We start from the raw sequence: 18649 nt of genomic DNA, 5'->3' as shown, positions 1-18649 counted from the left end.
AAAAAATAACTTCATTGACAACAAATTTATCACTTAGATTATGTTTTATTTTGGCTTTGTGCAAGAAAATTTGAAAAATGCTTTCTTACAAAATTATGAGATTTTATTCAAAATTTGTTAATTTTTCAGATTCAGGAGATGATGAGTGAGAGCTTTGAATTTTATGTATGTACATAACTAATATTTTTTGCTTAAAGGTTCGACAGACGTTTCTACTATCCTTTGGGTGTAATAATTTAGTAATATGAGAGGAATACAGTAGCAATACTAGTTATGTATCGTTATGGTCAAATGTAGTTGAAGGTTGTTATACAGCAAGATAACTTTGTTAACATGATCTATTTAAGGCTGGTCACCAACCCTTATTTTAATATATCATCTTTGAAACCATGTAAGTCTTCAAATTTGATGGTCATTTTGATTACTTTTTTACTTCCTTCCTATTGTAGAATACTAGTGATTTATACTGAAAATCACCATTATTCCAAAAAAAATTCTTTTATTAATTTTTTTATGGAATTATTATTACTTTTTTTTAATTTGTACATAAATTCACTGCATGAGCTTTTCTGAATTATTGTATTTCATTACTTAAATTCTTAATTTTCTGTTTTAAATAAGTTTTTTCTTTAAAAAAAAAAGAGTTGATAAAAAATATAACAGGCACATTAACTCTAGAATCATAGCAATAAACACCTATACATTATTCATGAGAGGTTTGACAAACTATTCCTAAAAAAAATATAAAAAATTTTAATTAATTCTTAAAAAGATTATGTTTAATTGTAACAATCTTGCAGTATACAGTATTTTACAAATTTTTTGCACTGTCACTGCCTCAGGCAACATACTATCTTGATGCTTCACGCAAATGTACTTTTCACAATATCAGTCTTACTACTTAATTTGGCTGGAAGAAAATCATATTTTTTCAACAAAAATAAAAAACAAATTTATGGTTCAAAGCTAATAAACTTACTTATATCTACAGAATATTGTTGTTATTACATTTTGCAATTTAGGTTTCAAAAGAGTAAATAGTTGAAATGGCTTAAATTTACATACCAATTATTTTTTTGTTTCAAGGATTAGTAATTCAAATTGTTTAAATTTTATTTTTATTTATTATTCCTAACATTTATATTGCAATCTGTTCAACTATTAAACAATAAGCAACTTCCTCCTGCATGGACCAATGAGATGAGGATGATATGTATGACATGTAAATTTGGAGGTGTAGTTTCTCTTGTAGACTCAGGTTGACCATTACTGAGGTGTGTGATTAATTTAATCCCAACTACCAAAGTACAACTGTATTCATTGTCTAGTATTCAAACCCGTATAAAAGTAACTATCCTTTACTAGGATTTAAACCTTCGACTTCGAAAATCAGTTGTTAAACAAGTGATTTCCGAGACGAGTTTATCATTGAACTAGTCCGTTGGGATGTTTAAACTTGGCGCTAAATTTATATTTGAATATCAGATGTTTGACTGGTAGATGTGAGATAATGCAGGCGTTGGATATATTTACGCACTACCCTTGGGAAAGTTTCGCTTGTTCACGGACCTGTTTCATCAGGCGTAGAATACGTTGTTATTACGCTTTTCGTACTTGTGTATTGTAAGATGAGTTTGCTACAGCAAATTTTGTGATTATTAATCGCGTATTTTTTGTTTTAATCTCTGCAAGCATGAAATGAACTTGAAGAATTTGTAGTTGGTAAGATGTTTAATATTAATATTAATTAGTGTAGTATTTTGTATTTAACGGGTCTTGTTTCTAATATGCCTTGTTTTTCTTTTGGTTTTTTATTCAGTTACTAGCTTTATTTTCTACCGCTAAAGTGACTTTTCATTCAGTGAGGGAGGCTGCATATTTGAAATCAGTATAAGATTTAATCATATTTATGATATTTTAACTTCATTTTTAGGTAGCATTAGAATTATTTTTGTTAACTTTTATTAGCTCAACCCAAAATCTTAATTTATATGATAAAACGATAAACCAAAACGTTGATGGGTTAGAAGTTAAAATATTTTTAAGCAAAAGGAAAATCGTTTGTGGGAATGTTAAATCAGTTGGTTATCTTTTTTTTAATTGAAATTAGTACTTTTATATTAATCCTTATCTGATTTGGAGCTGTTGATTTAGGAGCATAGAAGTTATTTACAATATATTATAACAAAAAAAAACTGTTTTTAATTCTCTCTGAAACTGCTGATTTATTAAATGAAAGATATGACAAAATTCTAATTTGGACTAAAGTATATTCTGTGCTACATTAATTAAATAAGTACTAGTCAGAAATAACTGTTGTGAGACCTTTTCTATGTTTTGCTCTTGAGTTAGTGATAAAAAAAATTAAAACTATAAAATTTTTCATTGACAAAACAAACCAAATTTTATTAATGTTTGTTATTTTTTTTTTGATGTTTTAGAAAATAGTTCTATGATTTATAAATTTTAGGATTTTTGCAGGGTAGTGGTTTTTTGTGTTTGTCATATGCTTTTTGAAATCGCATAGTTTTAGTGACGTAACAGTTTTACAATCTAATACTACAGATGATTACGCTACTATGTTAAACAAAATAATTTGTGATAGTTTAAGAAATTCATGTTGTCCAACACAGACTAGCTTGTTGCACGGCTAGTGAAAGATCTCACTCAGGTTTCAGCTACTATGGTGAAATGAGGTCGTACTGAAATTTTTAGGAACTTAATTAAGGAGCAAAATTAGTGATTGCTTATGGTTTTTGAACTAAAAAATCATATAAAATAGGTCCCAGAACCTTATCTGCAGTAGTTTTTGAGAAATTTGCTGTGAAAACAAGTAAATTGGGGTAAAATACCCTGTTTTTTATGTTTGATGTACAGTAACTTATTAAATAGGTAATAAACACATAAAACTTTTAAGTAAAACTTGTAGATAATTTGAATTTTAACAAAATGGTGTAAAATAAGTTGAATAAAACAAAGAAAAATTAGAAAAGTTCAGATTTTATTTAGAAAGTTTCTTAAATCAAAGTGCGTTATTTGTAGCAGTTTATAATAAATGTTCAAAAATGAACACGCAATTTTCAACACATATCTTGGCATGATTCTGTGTTGCTTTTGTTGCTCTTTTTAGTTCTTCAGGGCTGTCCTTAAGTTGCTCAGCTGCATCTGTAATGCACACAATTAATCCCTGACAAGAATGTATTTTTCAACCATCCTGAGACACAAAAATCTAAAGGTGTAAAGGTGTTAGATCAGATAATCTAGGTGGCCAGGAATGTGGTCCTCCACGACTGATCCATTTCTCAAGAAAATTATGATTTAAGTGAGTGGAAATGGCACAAGAGAAGTGGGGAGGCACGGTGACATTGTGCTAGAAGTATACTTTCAGCACTAGTCTGAGGTCCAGGAGGAAAGCGCCCTCGCAAGACGATTGGGTGAGTCAGGCAAGCCTGACAGCCTCTCTTTTTTTACAGAGGAAGCAAATTTCAATCGAGATGGCATCAACAATTTACACAATGAGTGTACATGAGCAGAAGTAAATCCTCATGAAACAGTGGAAGGCAATTTTCAACACCCATTTAGCATCAGTGTGTAATGCCACAATCAGCTGTTTGAACTATTCATATTACCTGGACACTTAAATGATGAGGTCTGCTTGCACTTTCTTTAAGAAAATTTTCCGCAGCTGCTCAAATTTTGCTCCTTAATCAACATCTTAAAAATTTCAGTACAACCTCATTTCACTAGATTAGCTGAAACCTGAGCGAGATCTTTCAGTAGCTGGAACTCACAAACAAAGCATTTTGGGGCTTATCTGAACTTTTTCCATTATTTTCATGAGTAGAATCAATTTTGAAACTCCCAGGAGAACTTCATGATATGATGCACCTGTATCTTCTACTTGTATTTTTTGTATACTTTATGTTGAGGCTTGAAGTAAACAGTCTGCATGTGTGTAGTGCGTGTAAATACACAACACACATACATATGACAACTTTCAACCAATTGATGCAATCCACCAAGTGGACAAAAATGACACTTCACTTTTAAAAATAGCTACCACATGATAAGAATGTTAATCATTACTTATGCCTGTAATTAATCGCAGATTGTCACATTATTAGTTATCATCCAAAAAAAATTACAATGAACTTATAAACCGTACGGTAAGAGTCTCGCAGTTATTATTTCTTCTGCTCATAAAACAAAAATTTCTGTAATATAAATTACAGTAATATATAAAAAGTAAGACACTACAATTCTATTATGAAAATCTGTTATTTATTTAATTTTGTTTAAAACAAATAAATTTTATATATATGTAATAGCAATAGATATAAAATAATAGATAATAAACAATGTTTAAGCATTCCATATAATAGGCAAAATATAGAAAAATTTGTTACATAACTTATCGGCCCAGTTTCATTTATATGTAATACATTTCGCATTTACAGAAATAATACAATTCTTAGGATTATTCATTGTTTAATAAATGAAATCGGGGCGGTAAGGATTTTGTAACCAATTTTTCTATTTTTTGCTTATTATATGGAACACTTAAACATTGTTTATTATCTGTTATTATATATCTATTGTCTATTACATATATTTAACTTGTATTTTTTTTAAGCAGGGGGATAAACTCATTATTAATTTCAAAAATGACCCCTCGTAATCTAATGTTAGTGAAGATGAAAATGAGTTGAGTGAATGTGGTTATTTATTGGGTGATTCACCCTAAGAAATTAAGAAAACCAACAAAAAATGGTAATAAATTATAAAATAAATTTTAATTCATTTTGTGCAAGTAAATAATATTTCAGGGTTTATGTAAAGCACTTATAAAATTATTTTCATCTTTATGTTTATCATTTCATTAAATCTATTGTTTTGTATAGCTACTAACTGTATCACAATTACTACTGTAATGGTAAAACTAAGTTATCATCAAAGATAACTTTAGTATATTTAACAATTTATAACATTTTCTTAATTTAATAAACATTAAATGTTTTAGAAATACTGAGCAATGGGCAGCTATTTCTGAATTATTATTATTACAATAAAAAATAAATCAGGTGTGCAGTAGTTTTGTGCAATTTTGTGTATACCCGGTTCATACTGCTTGCTTGGTATCTGTTTTGTTTACTTCAAGCCTCAACGTAAAGTAGACAGATATTAGAGTGGTCGATTTGTATTCCACCAGTTGCAGAACTCCAAGTGTAGCAGACCATCCATCTCCTGGGGTAGATGTTGAATTGGCTGTTTATTATAAGGATATAACTTGTTTTGTTTAAGTGTCCTCCAAACCGTCGAATACAAAACTCCAATCTGCTTAGAAAGACCTCATTTAGTAATGCATGTAACCTGTCATGTTGAACAGACCATTCGTAGCTGGTACGAATATAGTGAACATTTCTCGATGACTGCAAAAAGTCGCACTAATGGTTTTGGGATCTGTAATTCTGTGATTCAGAAAATGTATTTCATATTTTACTGCAGCAGCCTTAGCATTACCATTAAACACACTCAAAATGAGTATCACATCAGTGTATTCCTCTATTGTAACTGAATATGGTATTACTTCATTGGCAAACAAACCATGTTCAAAACAAAATTCATAGAAAACCATCAGTAACAACAGTGCAGTTTGCAGTACCCAATATACTTATGTACCTTACAGAATGAGTTAAACATACAATATTGCACATTGATGATCAGTTGTTATTTTATTGCCAACTTTGAAAAAATAATTTTTCTAATAATTTATTGCATTTCTGTCATTAATAAAAAAATTATTATCTAAGTTATTTATTTTTATTTTACATTTATTATATAATTTCCAGTTTTTTTAATTTTTTCAATAGCAATTTTTAACACTAAATCTTGTTTTACAAATTTTTACATCATAAAAATTCTGTTTACATTAAATAAGTATTTTTCTGACAAATATAGTAATGTACTGTTTAAAAAAAATAAAGAGAAATACTTGACTATATCTGTACACCATTACCAAGCCAGCAGGAATTAATAATTATGTACATCAGCTGAAGCGTAGATTATTATCACAAGACACCAATAAACATTTAAAATTTTAAATTCAGCAAAATATCACAATAATCTTAAGAATTATATTTTAATTCAATACTCTTCACAATTCCTTGAAAAGAAATTTAAGCAAAACTACTTTAAAATATGATAAAGATTAACCTTATTTAAACCTATGAAATTAAATCTTTTTTAACATATGCTTAACAGATAAAATTGACTTTAATATAAGTTTATAAGGTTAGCGTTGTATGTCATTAGTCATGTTCTGCAATGGTAGTCTCCTTTACAGTCAATAATCTTTTGGGAAATGATCTTAAAAAATTTGAAATAGTTCTCAAATTTAATTCATTTAACTCACTTTCAAGATAATGAATGATATTTATTGTTGTTTCACTCTGTGATCAATTTTTCTACTGTTGGAGACCCGCATTGTACAGCAGTACAACTTTTAAACTGTCTACTTCCAGTAAATAAATGTTATACTAGGAATCCATTTCCTCTGTAAGTGCTTGAATATGATTCCAATGATTTCTGATCACTTTATGTTACCTCACATTTGCCTATAAGAGATACTATAGTATCGATCGTAGGTACTTACTTAGACCTATCTATTCTAAGTTAGTCATCATTTACTGAAAAGTTGTAAAATAATATTTACACATAAGTGTTTAGTTGTAAAGTATTATATGAGTAGTTCATTGTTACTGTAAGCCCAAAAGTGTTAACATGTGGAAAGTAATTGCCAACTAATCTCAGATTAAGAATCAAAGAAGAAGTAGAAACCTTGTATAATATAAATTTTGCCAAACTTTGCACTACAAGTGCTTATATTTTTCATTATTTTAAGGTTTTTTATTTTTGTTTATTTTAATTTTGAAGTTAATTCAATGAAGTTGATTTAATTTGGTATGGCAAGTTTGAAGTTTAATTTTATATTTATTATGATTAACTTTTTGTTTCTAAATATTTTTGAAAATATTTCTTTTGTTGATCATCAAAGACGTTTTGTTGTTAATTTGTACTGTTTAAAAAAATAAACTTGTGTAAAAGTTTTTTTAAAATTGCTAAATCTTTTCTCCCTAAAGCTTAATAAAACATTATTAGCTTCATTTATTTTTCATAGTTTTATATATATAAAATCTTATTTTACTGAAATTTATATTTTTAAGATTTATATTATTCCTTTGTTCTGTTAAATTATACTTTAAATTCTAATATAAATCACCTAGTACAGAACATTGACAGAAATTATGGTAAGATATGTCTTACCTTAATGGCCTGTAGTAGGTGGTTTATATTAAAAGAATAAAAAAATATATATGTGCATATAAAATTATTATCAATGTTTTTTATTTTGTTTCTTTTACTGTTTTTATAATCTCTTCATAATATCTGAAACTATGCTTCTGAATTAGGATTCATCATTCTGAGATACAGTTGGCGTTACTGAAGATGGATCATGGTAAATTGAAGTTGGAAGTAATTACTATATAACAGATATGTTTTCTACCCTGGCTAGTATCCTCATTTCCCCGAGGGTTTACTGCAGTCACCTCTTGTATTACAACCAATACGTTCTTTTAGTTGCAGCTTAGAAAAAAATAAGATTGAGGGACAACTCTTATTCTAATTCACAATACATGCTTAGTCAATGTTTACTGTTAAGCTAATTTGTACGAATATTTATTTTTATATGATATAAGTTGTGTTTTATATAATATGTAAACACCAAAATATTTATATTTCTTACAATAAGAAATTATATGTCTGTCATGTTTTTCTCTGTTATGTATAAAAAGTTAATTATCCTGACTTTATGATATTCAGTATCATAAATAGTAATACATTAAAAAGAGAAAAAAATTATATTGAAATCTGTTAAAACTTCCATTGAGTGGCAATAAGCTGGGAATGTTTATCTAGCTGTAAATAGGTAAAGGGTGAATTATGAGATCTGTAAGGATTAGTACTTGAGCTATAAAAAATATCCCCGAGTAATTATTTTAATATAAGAATTATTTTTATTTTTTTTATTTTTTTTTCTGGTTGATGATATCACCATATAAGATAAGCTTGAAGCTTGTGTGTGGGATTTGGAAATGGAACTATGTAGGCTGAGATGCAACCTCTCCGCCATGGAGATAAACATTAAGTGGGTAAACTACCATTATCTATTTGTATTGTTTGTCAGCATTTATTTGAATGGTGTGATGCATTTTTACTTTTCCTTCTGTTCTGTTCAAACTTTTTATTTTAATTTTCTTACATCAACCTATATCTTAATTGATTTGCTTTAACCACTCTATTGGCTGCCTTTAAGAAAAAAAGACAACTAGGCCTTGAAAAATTCAGGATGAAGTTGTGTACTTATTGACTGCTGCAGGCAATAAAAGCGCTCAGTATCAGGTAGTGAGATAGGAATATGCAGAATATTGCAGGAGAAAACATAAGGACTTTGATGGCAGTCAAAAGGTAATAGTAATGATATAATTAAATATACAAGATTAGGATTTGCTAATAAAGTCTTGTTTCATTTGTATTAACAAGTACCAGTTCTTTGATTTCTTCTCCTTATGTTCACAATTATGTAAATGATTTGTTGGTTTAGTTATTTCAGGTATTATTAAGTGTTTCATTTAGTAGAAGTATGTTTCCTAGATGCTTAGATGTGAGAGGAGACTGTTAAATACTGCAGTTAAAATTTATTAGAAAAGATTCAGGTTAAAAAGTTAGATTTAGAATAGCAGTTACCCTGCGTAATAGGTATTTTATGTTTTAATGCAGTCTACTAGTCTACTGAACTAGAGAATATCTGGTGTTCCAATGAGAGTCAGTTACATACAACTGTTTAATTGACCCATAAGAACTTTTTTGTTTTCCTTTTAAATCAATGCAGTAATGTCTTACATTCTAAATATAATACAGTTTTGCTATTCTTACTTGCCTAAAAAGATGAAATCTGTTGAAGTTTGCTTCCAGCTAAGGTTTGTGCCATATGCATACACAAACTATACAATTGAAATCTATATTAAAACAAACCTTAAGAGTAAATTATACATTCTGTTAGAGTACATGTCATATTCTACTGATGATTCAGTTGCATTTGTGTGAAAAGAATTATGATAAGCTGGTTTAGTATTTGTGCATTTTAAAATTTAACAGTAGGGCTTTACTTTTGAAAGTAGTGATTACAATGATTTTTACCTTAAAAATTAAATTATTAATTTTACATAAATAATGCATCGCTAGTGCTGGCTATTAACCTAAACTTTGTAAAACAGAAAAGGTGCCAAGCTATAGTTTTATTCAGTATAAATTTTGTGATGCTTGTTTTTTGAGCATAAATAAATTACAATATGCAGTCTGTATTGTATACAAAATTTTTCCTTTATTAAAAAAAAAGTTTTATGACTTAAGTTGGTGTTGTATTTGTTTTTGGTGGTACATTCAAGTAATTTGAGAGTATTAAAAATTTTAGATGTTTATTTAACTGAATAAAAGGTTATGCAAAAGATTTCTTTTGTTGGGTAATACTTTTCTCTTTGATTTATAATATGCTGTTTAAATGAGACTTTTCATCTTTTAAAAGCGTGCTTTAACAATTTATATGAATTCATTTGATTAAGGTATATGTATAGTGTCATGGCGTGAATGTAAAATAAAGCAGTTATTCGTATTAGGGTCGCTAAAGTGGCAGCAGAGGGTGTTTGGATGGTATCATATATTATCACGACAGAGAAGTGTTTTCAAGCTCTAATCCCTTTAAAAGCTATTTCAAATAGAAGACTCCAAAGCCAGATATTATGCTAGACAATGAGGTAATTGTCCTTCATCAGACGATTCACACAATACATTCTAAAAAGTAACAGTCTAATTCATCTAATATTAAGATTATTATTATATTATTATTACTATTCTTTGTGATGAATGTGGTAAACCATCATAAGAATAAAGTTAACTTAATGATTGATAATATTTTTATTACCTTAGAAATAAAATAAACTTTTAATAAGTCGTCTAAACTCTATGATTACATTAGTAATTTAAAGTCAAGATTGATTTTTGGTTTTACTTCACCAAATTTAAAAAAATATATTACACTTAACCTATTTTAAAAAGCTTGCACAAAACAATAATTTGAGAGGTCAGTTATAATATGCTGATTTTGTATGAATTATTATTTAAAAATAAAGTAATTTTTTATTATTTTGCTTCTGAATAGATTTCAATGCATATTATTACATATATTTTACTGTAACATACTTGGAATATTACTGAACATTCATATATTATTTTTCCTTGCTAAAATTTTGCGTTTAAATAATTTTAAAATTTTCTGCTGCCACTTAGCAAATTAAATGTTTGAAAATTAGGACAACTTTAAATTATTTTATATTACCATTTATAGTAACAAGGCCCAGTCACCTAGTAGGAGTTTTATGACTTATATTAAATTATAAAACACACACTCGACTATTATATATTTTTATATTGATTATGTTCAAAAGCAGTAAGAGCAGTTGTGGAAAAAATAATGTAATTGCTGTAGTGTTAATCTAATATGTTTTAAACAAGGGTAATTTTTGTTTTTTTGTTTTTTTGCAATAAATGTTAGGTGTGGAACAAAAAAATAGAACAGTTTTATCCACACTGTTCAATGTTCAAAAAAATTATTGTTACTTTTAATTCTATTTCTAAAGTTGAACGTTGACCCAATTAAAAAAGAACAAGAACTGTTACACAGTGTTCAAAAAATGACGCAATCTTATGGAAGAATATTTCCTTCTTTTGTTGCTGGTTTAATTGAGGAAAAATGAGTTACACAATGCAGCAGAGGATATTCATTGTCTCCCAATATATTAGATGTGCCAGTTATGCCCAGACCCAGAATGCCTTCATAGAGAAGTATGATGTGGATGCACCAAAATAGTCCTCCATCAAACTGCTGTACAAGTTCTAAGAGACGGGGAATGTGGCAGATGCAGCCAAAAGTGGTTAACTGGTTAACACAACACTATGACTTTCTTGGATCAGTGTTTTCATGAACAAGTGATTTTCAAAGGGGTTGTGGCCCCCTTAGTCTCCTGATTTATCCTCTTCTGACATTTTCTAATGGGGATACCTTAAGCATGCTGCTTACAAAACTCATCCTCACACTATTCCCGAATTGCAGGGCAAAACTGAACAGTGTGCCATTGCAATTCCTCAACAAATGTTACTACATGTGTTTAAGAGCAAGCGATGTTCTATTCAATTATATGAACCGCGTAATGGAGCCCACTTTCAATAACTAACTTGTTCAACTAACTCATATTCCCATAAGGTTATGTCACTTTTTGAACACACTTGATTCTCATCAGTTTTGATTCTCATCGAAATATATTAACCTTGTTTTTAGAACCAATTCAAATGAATTTGAAAATCAATTAACACAGTTTTACTTTATTTTTCTACCTTCATTTAAAATCATTAATTTTAAAAACTTTAAGCCTCTCAGCAGATGGTTAAGCAAAGAATTGTACACTTCATAACAAGAATTGTTTTTCCTTTTTAAAAAGATATTTATTGAGAAAAATCAATTTTTAAAAATAAAAGAGTAATCATGCAGATTTTAAATGTAAGCAGAGTAAATTTACATATTAATGTTATAAATATTTTGATTTGATATTAATTACAATATAATTAATATTAAAATTTGTTGCTGCAGAAATATTTGAAATCTTTTACAGCATTTTTAAACAGTATAGCAATTGTTCTTATGCTATTAGGTCTTATTGTAATAAATGTTAACCGTTTTTATAAAGACAGAAGAAACTTTATAAAAATGCTCAGAATCAGGCCTTCTTTTTCCTGTTTAGCCTCTGGGAATTACCATTCAGGTATTAGTTCAGAGGATGAATGAGGAATGAAGTGTAGTCTTGTACAGTTTCATTTTGACCATTCCTGAGATGTGTTGTTAATTGAAACCCAACTACCAAAGAACACCATTATTCAAGATCAGATCCATATAGAAGTAACTGTCTTTATTAGTACTTGAATGCCTGGAACTCTCGACTTCCAAATCAGCTGATTTGGGAAAACACGTTTACCACTAAACCAGCAGCCTGGTGGGTTAACTCAAAATCAGGCCTGCTGTTAACAATTTTAACTACATTTTATTCTTTAGGTATTCTTATAATGTTCTTAAAACATACTTATATAAATCTGTATTGCAATGTGTATGTTTTCAAACTAAACTGCATTTTTGTATTCGCAAAAAATTGCAAAGCTCTATTTCATTAAACTGTTTGTTTCGTAAAGGTTTTGTGAAAATCCAACAGTTAAAAATTTATTTGAAATTTTAACAACATTACTTACGGATTCTTATTTTTGTGTGTAAAGTAAATGATTTGTTTTTCTAGTATGGTAGGCTGATATAAGAAAGTTATATAAAGTTCTTAAAATGTCATAGACTAGAATGAAATACAGATACAAAGTGATTTTATGCTAAAGCATGAAAGTTTTTATTTTATAATTTATTTTTTTCAGTTGAAAATTATAGGAAAATCTACAACTTATGGAAGAAAACTTAATCATCTATTGACTTTTCTTTTAAAAAAAGGAAAAAGTTCATATGAGGCAGCTAAGAATAGAGGGTCGAAACAAATTTTCTCTTATCAAAGCCTCAAAATGTTCCAAGTTTAGCTGGAACACTTTTTTGATTCTTAGGTAAATTAAAAATGAATTGAGATTGAATTCATATTGTACATTAAACTGTAAGATGAAGGAATGTATATTGCTGAGCAATTCATTTAATACAAATTTTTTTTTTTTACTGTTGCATTTAAGAAACCTAATTTTCACTGTTAAATCAATTTTAGCTTGTACCTGGTGGTATCCATCAATAAAAAAACTTCTTGAAAATAAACAGTAGATGAAGTCTACATTGTCTTTCAAATTAATCACTTATTAACTCACTTTGTAGTACAGTTTCAAACAATAAAATTAAAATAGTCCTTCACTAAGATAAGATAAGAGTAACTTTAAAAATGTAATCTTAAACATTACTTTATGTAATAGATTAAATGAATTAATAAGAACATTTAACACCATCTCTGTATTTTATCAATTTCTATTTTACTTTTTGACCTTAGTCTTATTAATTTTAATGTTGAATTCATAATTATTCAAATAATCAATTCACTTAAGCAATGTTTTTCTTATTACAGAGCCAACTTATTCATGATTTTCAACTACCTATTTTTCAATGTAAAAATCAAACAATACAGACAGAGGCAATAAGGAGTGTTAGTTTTTTCTTAAAATAAAATACTTTTTTTTTTTGTTTACACTTAATAATATACTTTTCAAATTCATTTCAAGATCATCATAGACCTTCATTTTATGCAAACTTAAAAAAACTTTCTTTCAACGCTTTGTAAGCAGGACACTTAATAAGAAAATATCTATATTTTTATTTTCATATAAATTACGAATACTGCAAATGCTATCCCCTTGTATTGAGTAGATATTCCATTGGCCTAGAATCAATTTTAGTTAATTTTTGTTAGTGATTCGTAGTTGATTGATCATGGTTGATTAAAATAAATTCAAGTTTACCTTCAAGTATTTATGTAACTACTCTATGTTAGTAAATAGGACTTCATTTTGAATTTCTTACCTGTTCTAAATCAATTCCTCTCATATTATTTCTAAAATTTTTGATTACATCTTATATCGTACTTCTCTGATTCATAGTACAGTAAATTTAAATCCAAGTTGCAACCGCTCAGATAATTTTTTAGGATATCCTCTATGAGACTATTTCTTCTTAATTATAGCTTAATGATATAATATGAACTAGATCTTGACAAAATAACAATTATAAAATTTATTTAAAATGCTCATTATTTTTTTTAAATATCAATTACTCAATATTTTGGATCCAAAGGTAGGGTTTCTCTGACTACTGAGTCAGAAAGCTTATCTTTCGCTATCCAGGAGTCGCATTTTATATGGTTAATGTACAGTTTGTGCTACTTTTGCCATGGCAATACTCGTTTTGGTTACTCTTCTGCTTGCTATATCGTAAAATTTACTTGGTGAGGAGAAAATTACCCATTTCAAGTAAGTATCTGTATTTGTCATCATATTGTGTCGCTTTCGTATCTAAACTCTGGAAACCTCTTAACATCTATTTGACTTATAAAATGGGACTTTGTAGGTTTTATCCATGTTTACTCACAATTCTTTTCCCTTACAGTACTTTTTTAGGATATTCAGCAACTCTGCGTTCCAATGGATCTGAAAGCAAAATCATGTCATCTACATAAATTAGCATTATCACAGAGGTCAGACCATCAACCAAGATGGATTTTCAGATCGCTTTGCGAAATATTCTGAAATGTCTAAGATAAATAGGGAGAAGAATTATAATATAGATCGAGAAGCTTATTCTTGGAATACTCCTAAAAATCATACATTTTTAAATCGCCCTTGCCCATTGCTTACATATTAAGTCATGATTAATTACAAATTCATTAAAATTCCTGTAATCTTGCCACTTATCCCAATCTTTTATAAATTTAACCACAGTTTAGTATGATTAAGTGAATCGAACTCTCTTCAAAAATTTACATAACTACGAGGACCTGCCCCCTCTCTAGCTAAGTGATATTATTGATAAAGCTTCTCAGAACAAAAGGGTTACTTCAGAGCATTCTCTTTCACCATTAAATGCATCTCTTCTGCCTATTGCTTAGCCTTTTTTTTTCTGTTATACTAGTGAACAGTATTGCCACAGGATTAATAGAAGCAATCACCCTTGTATAATGAGTGGATAAAGACTAATTGTAGACCATACATCCAGCACAGGTTCCATGTTCATTACATTGTGTAATATATATGCATCCTATCCCAGTGAGTTATTTTTAAGGATTTTATTCGTGAATGCATATGTACTTTATGTTTTATTTCTTTTGGCCCTCCTTATTGTTCTCCACAATTCCCTGAAAGTAATGTGATTCAATTCTGGAGGAGAAACACAACTATTTTACACTATTATTATTATCATTCTACCTACGCAAAAAAAATCAAAAAATATTAATTTTTAAATTTGTTATATTTTCCCTCATTAGTTGTATTTTATTGAATTATTTTCATTACTGTAATGCTTGAATATTGTTACAAATGATTAACCTCTTGCTGTAATTGTCACTTACAGCACAGGTTCATCCAGCACAGGTTCCATGTTCATTACATTGTGTAATATATATGCATCCTATCCCAGTGAGTTATTTTTAAGGATTTTATTCGTGAATGCATATGTACTTTATGTTTTATTTCTTTTGGCCCTCCTTATTGTTCTCCACAATTCCCTGAAAGTAATGTGATTCAATTCTGGAGGAGAAACACAACTATTTTACACTATTATTATTATCATTCTACCTACGCAAAAAAAATCAAAAAGTATTAATTTTTAAATTTGTTATATTTTCCCTCATTAGTTGTATTTTATTGAATTATTTTCATTACTGTAATGCTTGAATATTGTTACAAATGATTAACCTCTTGCTGTAATTGTCAGCATATTTATGTCTCAATTGAAAGTCCTTGAATCTATTACCAACAAATGTGTAGCTTTCCTCACATCTTATTATTAAAAAATTACTATAATTTATTGTGTGCTTGTTACCACAGATTAATCAATAAAAACATGATTCAGTTCATAGTTTATTTCATAATATAGAATGATGATTATTTTATAATTAAACAATTACATTTTAACAATGGTAAACTATATTAAGGAAAAAATCTGACTTGATGAATTCAATAGATCTGTTGGTAAAGTTTCTGGCTGAAGCATATATGCTTAGGATTTTTTCAGTGTTATTTATTTTTGGTGGATTATTGAACATTAAGAATTCTATTTATTTAAGTATAAAAGCAAGATGATATATTTCTCTTTAAAGTTATAAGAAGCATAAATCAAATGTAAAAAAATAAGTATAAAATATTACTATAAATACAAAATAATTACAAATTGGATTAACTTGCTCTTCTTTAAATACCAATAGTTATTTATTTCAGGAGTAGGAACTGCTTGTTAAAGTTCTGAATATTTTATATGAAAGTTATTAAACATTTTATGTTAGTTCATCATCCATCTCTTAAGATTTTTTTGCTATTTGTCGAGTAAATACAATTTTCACAAAAGAAAAATGGAGCATCTATTTGATTTTTTTTTTCTTATTGAAGTTGTCACATAATTTTTAGTTTGTTAAGTTATTTTCCTTGTAATATGCAACTTCACTGAATAAATTAAAAAAAAAAAAAAACAATTTTTCTGTCAGGAAGTTTTCTTCAATTTTAATTTTTGAAACATTCTACCAGGATTTTAAATAAATTAAAAAAAAAAAAATCCCTAAGACACTTTGACAAAATGCATCCTTACAGTCTAAATTATTTAAAAAAAATAATAAATAAAGGCAAAAACAAATTCCATCAAAAGAGGATGGATGGCTAGCTTGAATTAAAAAAGATTTGTTTCTCTAAAATTTTTTAAAATTTTATTCTCTTTAATTTTTATCCATTGTGAAGTCTTTTGTTAGAATAAAAGTTAAGAAATAAATTGAAAAAAATTCTCCATCCCTGATCAATGAACAATAATTTTCTCCCAGAAGAATCTCATCTCGGAAGTAGGACAAAAACTATTTTTAATTAAACTAAATTTACTTCTCTCTCTCTCTCTCTCTCTCTCTCTCTTTCTGTATGTCTGTGGGTCCGTCCGCACGTGCGTGTGTGTGAAATACACGTATGTGTACGTGGCACACACATATTTTCATCATCATTGTATGCCTTGAGACAGGGCTCTTGTACCATTTCCATCTTCCTACGCCTTTATTTTAGCTAAGTGAATACTTACCTAAACTTTAACTAAGTTTCTGTTACCTTTTAGTTCATGTGTGATTAATTAATACTCTTTTTAGCACCTTCTGTTGATCTAACGTTGTTTTAATCAGTCATTCTCTTCTCATAATGAACTCTAACCATTTAGTTTTTTTTCATTCACTTTCCTTATTACTTCTTCATATTCGCTCAGTATGTCCATTTAATTTTCTCCGTGCTCTCACTAAAAGTGCCTCCAATCTTCATTTTTCCTTTTTTCTAAGTATCCATATTTCACATCCAAACATAAGTATGTTACAAACATAATATTCACAAGAAATTCTTTGACAATTTTAACTCCACCTTACTAAATAATTGTTTCTTACAGTTAAATGTTAAGCCACTTAAATCCTAAGCCACTTTTATTCTTGATTTTATTTTTATTTTTGAAATGTTCTATTTACATGATATTACTTGTAATTACCTGTACTATTTTGCTTGAGCACTTCATCCTTTTTTTTTTACATATATTGGGTTTATTGTCTGCTATCTTTATTACTTAAAGTCTTTCTAACATTGTTTATTGTTTTTGTAGAATATCTAAAGTGCTTCTTCTTCTTCTTCTATAAAATTATGTCATTTGTAAACCTAATACAGTATATTTTTTTTCAATGCTGATTTTTTTCATCATCTTCTAGAACATTTTTGACCATGTCTTTAGCAAAAATATTGTAAACTTTTAATGATAGGAATCACCTTGCCTTAATCCTCTTCTTGGGTCAGACTACTGAGTTTGAGCATTCTTTATTGACTCGGCCATTTTCTGATTCTGGTTCAATCGTTTAATTAATCATATACCTTTTCAATCTAGTTTTTGACTTCTTAATATTTCTATTATTTTATCCTATTTTGATGTGATCAAGTACTTTTTCCATATCTATAAAATATACTTATTCCTTTATCTCTTTCTATACTGTTCACCATTAGCCTAAAAAATTATTAGCCTAGTTGCATCCTTTTTCCTTCTCTCAATCTGTGTTGTTTTTATTGTGTAAACCTTTTTATTGTACTAAATAAGAAAATATTCTGGCCAAATCCCACTGTTGTAGATGTTATTAAACAGTTTCCTCTTCTCTTGAACATTCAGCAACTTTTACTGGTATGTTCGTCAATCCCACTACTTTTCCATTCTTTATGTCTTTTATTGAATATAAAATAATTTTAACATTACTGCTACTTCATCATTTTGATTCATCTTGATTTTCTATGGAAGGATTGTTTGTTTTTTTATTAGACTGGTATATTCCTCCTTGCAGTCCTTATTTAAGTACCCATTCCAGTTTTTAATAACACCTTACCAACTCTTATTTCCAATCTCTTTAGTTCCTGAACACTTCCTGTTACTCCCGTATTACTTTTATATGTCTTTTACTCTTTTAATTATTACTTCATATTGCTTCTCTTTTCCAGATTTTAAACAGGAAGGAGTACAATGTAATCATTATCAATGGTGGTTCTTGGCAACTCATACTCCTTTTTATCACATTTCTGAATCTCTCTTCTGCATTATAAAATCAGTTTAATGTGTACTTTCATTTACAGGTAATTTCCTTCTGTAGAATCTTCTTTTATGTCTTTAAATCGAGTATTTATTATGAAATTTATTTGCCTTGTAAAACTCAATCTGTTCTCTCTTTTTTGGCTTGATGATTATCACCACATATGCTTG

General features: G+C 28.4%; 1 long non-coding RNA gene across 1 annotated transcript in view; it reads left to right on the top strand.

The window, feature by feature from the left end:
• The first annotated feature begins 1590 nt into the window (after positions 1 to 1590).
• The window catches only part of LOC142320178 (uncharacterized), a 91299-nt gene continuing 74240 nt past the window's right edge, over positions 1591 to 18649 (top strand). Inside the window, exon 1 of the long non-coding RNA XR_012755310.1 lies at positions 1591 to 1722. This is a non-coding gene — a long non-coding RNA (uncharacterized LOC142320178). The remainder of the gene's footprint in view (positions 1723 to 18649) is intronic.

Source organism: Lycorma delicatula, chromosome 2, assembly GCF_047948215.1.
Source record: "Lycorma delicatula isolate Av1 chromosome 2, ASM4794821v1, whole genome shotgun sequence".
In the NCBI taxonomy this organism is placed as follows: Eukaryota; Metazoa; Arthropoda; class Insecta; order Hemiptera; family Fulgoridae; genus Lycorma; species Lycorma delicatula.
This window is presented reverse-complemented; position numbering and strand designations above follow the sequence as displayed.